General features: G+C 39.2%; 1 pseudogene across 1 annotated transcript; it reads left to right on the top strand.

The window, feature by feature from the left end:
• The first annotated feature begins 4,547 nt into the window (after positions 1 to 4,547).
• LOC714663 (cofilin-1 pseudogene) lies at positions 4,548 to 5,526 on the top strand (annotated as a pseudogene). The gene has a single exon (XR_001444992.3). The product of XR_001444992.3 is annotated as a cofilin-1 pseudogene (transcript).
• Positions 5,527 to 7,354: the final 1,828 nt, after the last annotated feature.

Here is a 7,354-nt window from a genome sequence, read left to right on the forward strand (position 1 = left end):
TGACCTTGTGATCTGCCTGCCTCAGCTTCCCAAAGTGCTGGGATTACAGGCTGAGGCACTGCGCCCTGCCCTATGCCAATTTTTCGAGGGTTTTTATCATGAAAGGATGTTGGATTTTATCGATTGTTTTTTCTGCATCTATTGAGATGATCGTATGATTTTTGTTTTTAATTATGTTTATGTGATATATCACATTTATTGATTTGCATATAGTGAACAATCCCTGCATCACTGGTGTAAAACCCACTTCATCATGATGTATTATCTTTTTGATATGCTGTTGGATTCTGTTAGCTAGTATTTTGTTGATGATTTTCTGCATCTATGTTCATCAGGGATATTGGTCTGTAGTTTTCTTATTTTGTTATGTCCTTTCCTGGTTTTGGTATTAGGGTGATACTGGTTTCATAGGATGATTTAGGGAGGATTTCCTCTTTATCCTTTGGAATAGTTTTTGTAGGATTGGTATCAATTCTTCTTTGAATGTCTGATAGAATTCAGCTGTGAATCCATTTGGTCCTGAACATTTTTTCTGTTGTAGGCAATTTTTTTTTTTTTTGAGACAGAGTCTCACACTGTCACCTGAACTGGAGTGCAGTGGTGTGATCTCAGCTCATTGCAACCTCTGCCTCCCGGGTTCAAGCAATTCTCCTGCCTCAGCCTCCCAAGTAGCTGGGATTACAGGTACCTGCCACTATGCCAGGCTAATTTTTTTGTATTTTTAGTAGAGACAGGGTTTCACTATGTTGGCTGGGCTGGTCTTGAACTCCTGACTTTGTGATCCACCTCCCTCAGCCTCCCAAAGTGCTGGGATTACAGGTGTGAGGCACTGCAGCTGGCAGGCAATATTTAAAAAAAGCTACTGATTCAATCTTGCTGCTTGTTATTGGTCTGTTCAGGGTTTCTATTTCTTCCTCATTTAATCTAGGAGGGTTGTATATTTCAAGGAACTCATCCGTCTTCTCTTGATTTTCTAGTTTGTACACATAAAGGTGTTCGTGGTAGACTCAGATAATCTTTTGCATTTCTATGGTAGCAGTTGTAGTATGTCCAGTTTCATTTTTTTATCCTTTCATTTGTCAATGGGCACTTTGGTTGTTTCCATATATTGGTTATTACAAATAATGTTTGTAATGAACATGGGGGTGCAGATATTTTTACTAGGGGTGATTTCATTTCCTTTGGGTATATACCCAGAAGAGGCATCGCTGGATCACATAATGGTCCTATTTTCAGTTTTTAAAGGAGTCTCCATACTGTTTTTCACCCTGGCTGCACCAATCTGCATTCCCACTAACAGCATACAAGGGTTCCCCTTTCCCTGTACCTCAGCCAACACTTACTTTTTCTCTTTTTGATAAAAGTCATCCTAACAAGCATACGATGATATTTCATTGTGGTTTTAATTTGCATTTCCTTGATGATTAGTGATGTTGAGCACCTTTTCTTATACCCGTTGGCCATTTTATGTCTCCTTTGAAGAAGTCTATTCCAGTCCTTTACCCATTTTTAAATTAAATTATTCTTTTTTTATTTTTGGCAATTGAGCTGTGTAAGTTTCTTATATATTTTGGATATTAACCCTTTATCTGATATATGGTTTGCAAATATTTTCTCCCAATCCATCGGCTGCCTTTTAATTTGGCTGATTATTTCCTTTGCTGTGTAAAAGTTTTTAAGTTTGTTGTAGTCCCACTTGTTTACTTTTGCTTTTGCTGCTTGTGCCTATGGTGACCTAGCCACAAAATCATTGCTGAGAACAATGTCAAGGAGTTTTCCCTCTATGTTTTCTTTTAGGAGGTTTGCAATTTTAGGTCTAATGTTTACATCTTTAATACATTTCAAGTTGATTTTTGTATATGATGTAAGATAAAGATTCAGTTTTATTCTTTTGCCTGTGGATATCTAGTTTTCCCAACATCATTTATTAAAGAAACTATCCATTCCCCCACGGTGTCTTCTTGGTGCCCTTGTTGAAAACTAGTTGACCATATATGCCTGGGTTTATTTATTAGCTCTCTCTATTCTGTTCCATTTGTTTATGTGTCTGTTTTTGTGCCAGTACCATTTTTTTTTGATTGTTATAGTTTTATGGTAGATTTTGAGGCAAGGCAAGGTAATGCATCCAGCTTTGTTCATTTTGCTAAAGACTGTCTTGGTTGGCCAGGCACAGTGGTACACACTTGTAATCCCAGCACTTCAGGAGGCCAAGGTGGGTAGATCACTTGGGCTCAGGAGTTTGAGACCAGCCTGGGCAACATGGAGAAAACCCATCTCTACTAAAAATACAAAAATTAGCCAGTCTGCTGGTACATGCCTGTGGTCCCAGCTTCTCTGTAAATTGAGGCAGGAGGATCATTTGAGCCAGGGAGGTGAAGGTTGTAGTGAGCTGGGATCGTGCCACTGCACTCCAGCCTGGGTGACAGAGTGAGACCCTGTTTAAAAAAAAAAAAAGAAAGAAAGAAAGAAAGAAAGAAAGAAAAAAGATTACCTTGGTTATTAGGGGTCTTTTGTGATTCCATATTAATTTTGCTTTTTTTTTTCTATTTTTGTGAAAAGCGATATTGAGATTTTGATAGAGATTGCATTGACCGGTACTGGTTCACGGCCTGGGGGTTGGGACTCTTGGATTAAAGGCTTAAATGTAAGACCTAAAACTATGAAACTAATAGGCAAAAACATTGGAGAAACACTCTAGGACGCTGGTCTAAGCATAGATTTTTTTTGGGTAAGACCTCAAAAGCACAGGCAACAAAAGCACAAATAGGCAAATGGGATTGCATTAAGCTAAAAAGCTTCTGTTGCAGTAAATGAAACAATCAAAAGTGAAAAGACAATCTACAAAATGTGAAAAAACATTTGTAAGCTATCAATCCAACAAGGGATTAACAACCAGAATATGTAAGAAACTCAAACAACTCAACAGTAAAAGAAAAAAGTGATTAAAAATGAGCCAAAGACCTGAAAAGACATTTCTCAAAACATACAAATGGCCAACAGGTATATTTAAAAATACTCAGTATCACTTATCATCAGGAAAATGCTAATCACAACCACAATGAGATATTATCTCACCACAGTTAGAATGGCTATTATAAAAAAGACAAAAAATAACACATGCTGGTGAAAATGCAGAGAAAGGAGAACTATTGTAGACTGTAGTACGAATGTAAAGTAGTACAAGCACTATGAAAAAGAGGATGGTGATTAAAGACATCCAAAACTTAAAGACAGGACTACCATATGATCCAACAATTCCACTGCTAGGGACATATCCAAAAGATGGGAAATCTGTATACTGAAGACTACCTGCACTCCTGTGTTTATTGCAGCACTAGCACTATTCACAATAGCCAAGATATGGAATCAACCTAGGTGTCAATTGAAGGATGAATAAATAAGAAAATGTGGTATATATACACAATGGAATATTATTCAACAATAAAAAGAATAAAATCCTGTCATTCCAGCAACATGGATGGAACTGGAAGTCATTATGTTAAGTGAAATAAACCAGGCACAGAGAGACAACATTTTATGTTCTCACTCATATGTGAGAGCTTAAAAAGTGGATCTAACGGAGGTAGAGAGTGGAATGGTGGTTACCAGAGGGTAGGAAAGGAATTGTGGAGAGGGGGATGAAGAGAAGTTGGTTAATGGCTACTAACATACAGTCAGATAGAAGGAATAAGTTAAAATGTTTGCTAGTAGAGTAGAGTGACTATAGTTAACAACAATGTATTATGTATTTCAAAATAGCTAGAAGAGAAGAAGTATAGTGTTCCCAGCACAAAGAAAAGATAAATGTTTGAGGTGAGGGATGTCTCAATAATTTTAATTTGATCATTACACATTGTATACATGTATCAAAATACTAAAATACTCTCAAATATGTATAATAATTAGGTATTAATAAATATAATACAAAAATTCCAAGTTTTAGTTTTGGTAATCTTTTCTATTGTTTTTCTAGTATTGATTTATTTCTTCTCTGATCTTTATTTCATTTCTTCTACTAACTTTGGGTTTAGCTTGTTCTTTTTCTAGTTCCTTGAGGTATAACATTAGCGTATTTGAGATCTTTCTTCCGTTTTAATGTAGGTGTTTATTGCTATAATCTTCCCTCTTAGAACTGCTTTCGTTGAATCCCATAATTTTAGGGATATTTTGTTTCTATTTAGTTCTTCTCAAGATATTTTTGTATTTCCATTTTGATTTCTTCTTTGACGCATTGGTTGTTCAGGAGCACATTGTTTAATTTACACATAGTTGTGAATTTTCCAAATTTACTCCTGTTTGTTGATTTCTAGTTTCATGCCATTTTGTCCAGAAAATATACTTGATTTGATTCAAATCCTCTTAAAGATGTTAAGACTTGGTTCAGTTGGGTCCTAGCAGCAGTGTCTTCTTTTTTTTTTTTTTTTTTGAGACGGAGTCTCACGCTGTTGCCCAGGCTGGAGTGCAGTGGCGCGATCTCAGCTCACTGCAAGCTCCGCCTCCTGGGTTCACGCCATTCTCCTGCCTCAGCCTCCTGAGTAGCAGGCTCTCCGTGCCCTCTCCTTTTCACTTCCTGAAACATGGCCTCAGTGGTGGCTGGTCTCTGATGGTGTCATCAAGGTGTTCAATGACATGAAAGTGCGTAAGTCTTCAATGCCAGAGGAGGCGAAGAAGCACAAGAAGGCAGGGTTCTTCTGCCTGAGTGAGGACAAGAAGAACATCATCCTGGAGAAGGGCAAGGAAATCCTGGTGGGCGATGTGGGCCAGACTGTCGACAACCCCTACACCACCTTTGTCAGGATGCTGCCAGATAAGGACTGCCGCTACGCCCTCTATGATGCAACCTACAAGACCAAGGAGAGCAAGGAGGAGGACCTGGTGTTTATCTTCTGGGCCCCTGAGTCTGGGCCCCTTAAGAGCAAAATAATCTATGCTAGCTCCAAGGACACCATCAAGAAGAAGCTGACAGGGATCAAGCATGAATTACAAGCAAACTGCTACGAGGAGGTCAAGGACCGCTGCACCCTGGCAGAGAAGCTGGGGGGCAGTGCCGTCATCTCCCTGGAGGGCAAGCCTTTGTGAGCCCCTTCTGACCCCTACCTGGAGCATCTGGCAGCCCCACACTTCCCCTCAGGGGTTGCAGGCTGCCCGCTTCCTGCCAGACTGGAGGGGCTGGGGGGATCCCAGCAGAGGGAGGGCAATCCCTTCACCCCAGTTTCCAAACAAATCCCACACCCCCTGGATTTCCCTCCTCCTTCCTTCCCTGATGGTTCTGGCCTTCCCAAACTGCTTTTGATCTTCTGATTCCTCTTTGGTTGAAGCAGACCAAGTTTTCCCCAGGAACTCCAGTTGTGGAGTGAGCTGTATTTTTTTTTTAAACAACATCCCCACTCCCTACCTGTTCCTCCCCCTTCCCATGCTGCCAACTTCTAACCGCAATAGTGACTCTGTGCTTGTCTGTTTAGTTCTGTGCATAAATAGAATGTTGTGGAGATGACCCCTCCCTCTGCCGGCTGGTTTCTCTCACTTTTCCCCTGGTCATTGCTAGTCATGGAAGCAGGGCCAGTGAAGGACCTTCGATTAAAAAAAAAAAAAAAAAAAAAAAGACGTTAAGACTTGTTTTGTGGCCAAACATATGATCTTTCTGGAAAATGTTCCATGTGCTGATGAAAAGAATGTGTATTTTGCAGCAGTTGGGTGAAATGGTCTGTAACTGTCAGTTAGGTCTATTTGGTCTAGCGTGTAGCTTAACTTTGTTGATTTTCTGTCTGGATGGTCTGTTCATTACTGAGAGTGGGGTACTGAAATCACGTACTGTTACTGTACTGAAGTCTATCTCTTCCTTTAATTCTATTAACGTTTGCTTTATATACTTGGGTGCTCCAGTACTGGGTGCATAGATATTTATAATTGTTATATACTCTCACTGAATTGAACCCTTTTTATCATTATATAATATCCTTCTTTGTCTCTTTTTACAGTTTTTTGACTTAAAGTCTATTTTGTCAGATTTTAGTATAGCTACCCCTGTTCTCTTTAGTTTCCATTTTCATAGAAATTTTTTTTCCATCTCTTCACTTTCAGTCTATGTGTGTCCTTAAAGCCAAAGTGATTTTCTTGTATGTAGCATATAGTTGAATCTTGTGTTTCTTTTAAATTCATTCAGCCACTCTGTAGAATTTAATCCATTTATATTCAAGGTAATTATTGATAGATAAGGACCTGCTACTGCTGCTTTATTAGTTGTTTTCTGGTTACTTTGGTTTTCTTTTTTTTCTTTTTTGAGACAGTTTCTTGCTCTGTTGCCCAGGCTGGAGTGCAGTGGCATGACCTTGGCTCACTGGAGCCTTGACCTCCTGGGCTCAAGTGATCCTCCTGCCTCAGCCCCTGAGTATCTGGGACTCCAGGTGTGTGCCACTATGCCTGGCTAATGTTTAAATATTTTGTAGAGATAAGGTTTGCCATGTTGCCCAGGCTGGTCTTGAACTCCTGAGCTTAAGGAATTCACCCACCTTTACCTCCCAAAGTGACGAGATTACAGTTGTGAGCTACCGTGCCTGGTGTTTCTGATTACTTCATCGATCTTTTGTTCTCTTCTTTTTCTTTTGCTGTTTTCCTTTGTCACTTGATGATTTTCAATAGTGATATGCTTTGATTCCTTTCTCTTTATCTTTTGTGTATTTGTATAGGTGTTTCTTTGTGAGTACTGTGAGGCTTACATATATCTTATAGTTATAACAAGTTATTTTGAGCTAAAAACAACTTAACTTTGATCACATCTTTAAAACTGTACACTTTTACTCCTTCCTCTCAAATTTTGTTTATGATATTTGTGGAGGTTAAAGCAACTTCATCCTGGACGCTAATCTGCCATGCTGTCTTCTAATTAACCCTTGTTAATCAGAGGAATGCCTCTAAGAGCTCTGCCTTAACTACTGTAAATCCTGGCCTTAAGTCAAAACAACCTTGATCATAAATTTTGCCCTTTTGCAGATTCACATAGCATTCTTGCCTTTCCCTGAGGGGTTTACTTCAATTGTCCTACACATTCCTTCCCTGTGGTATATAAGCCCTGGGTCTGGAGAGTAATGGTGTGGAGATCCACCATTTCATACCATCTCATCTGTGGCTGCTGGGACATGGCTTCTGCTTGTAAGACTCTATTAAATGTTTCTTTCTGAGAAACTGGATATGCCAGTCTCTTTCTTCAGCCTCTCAGCTTCTTTGGAATTTGGGGTAGGTTTGCATATGCCTGCCACTGCAGAACAGTGTCACAATTTACATCTTTTTTTGTTTTGTTTTGTTGTTTTTGAATTTTTTTTTTTTTTTTTTGTAGATATAGGGTCTCACTGTGTTG

Source organism: Macaca mulatta, chromosome 1 (genome assembly GCF_049350105.2).
Source record: "Macaca mulatta isolate MMU2019108-1 chromosome 1, T2T-MMU8v2.0, whole genome shotgun sequence".
Classification (NCBI taxonomy): domain Eukaryota; kingdom Metazoa; phylum Chordata; class Mammalia; order Primates; family Cercopithecidae; genus Macaca; species Macaca mulatta.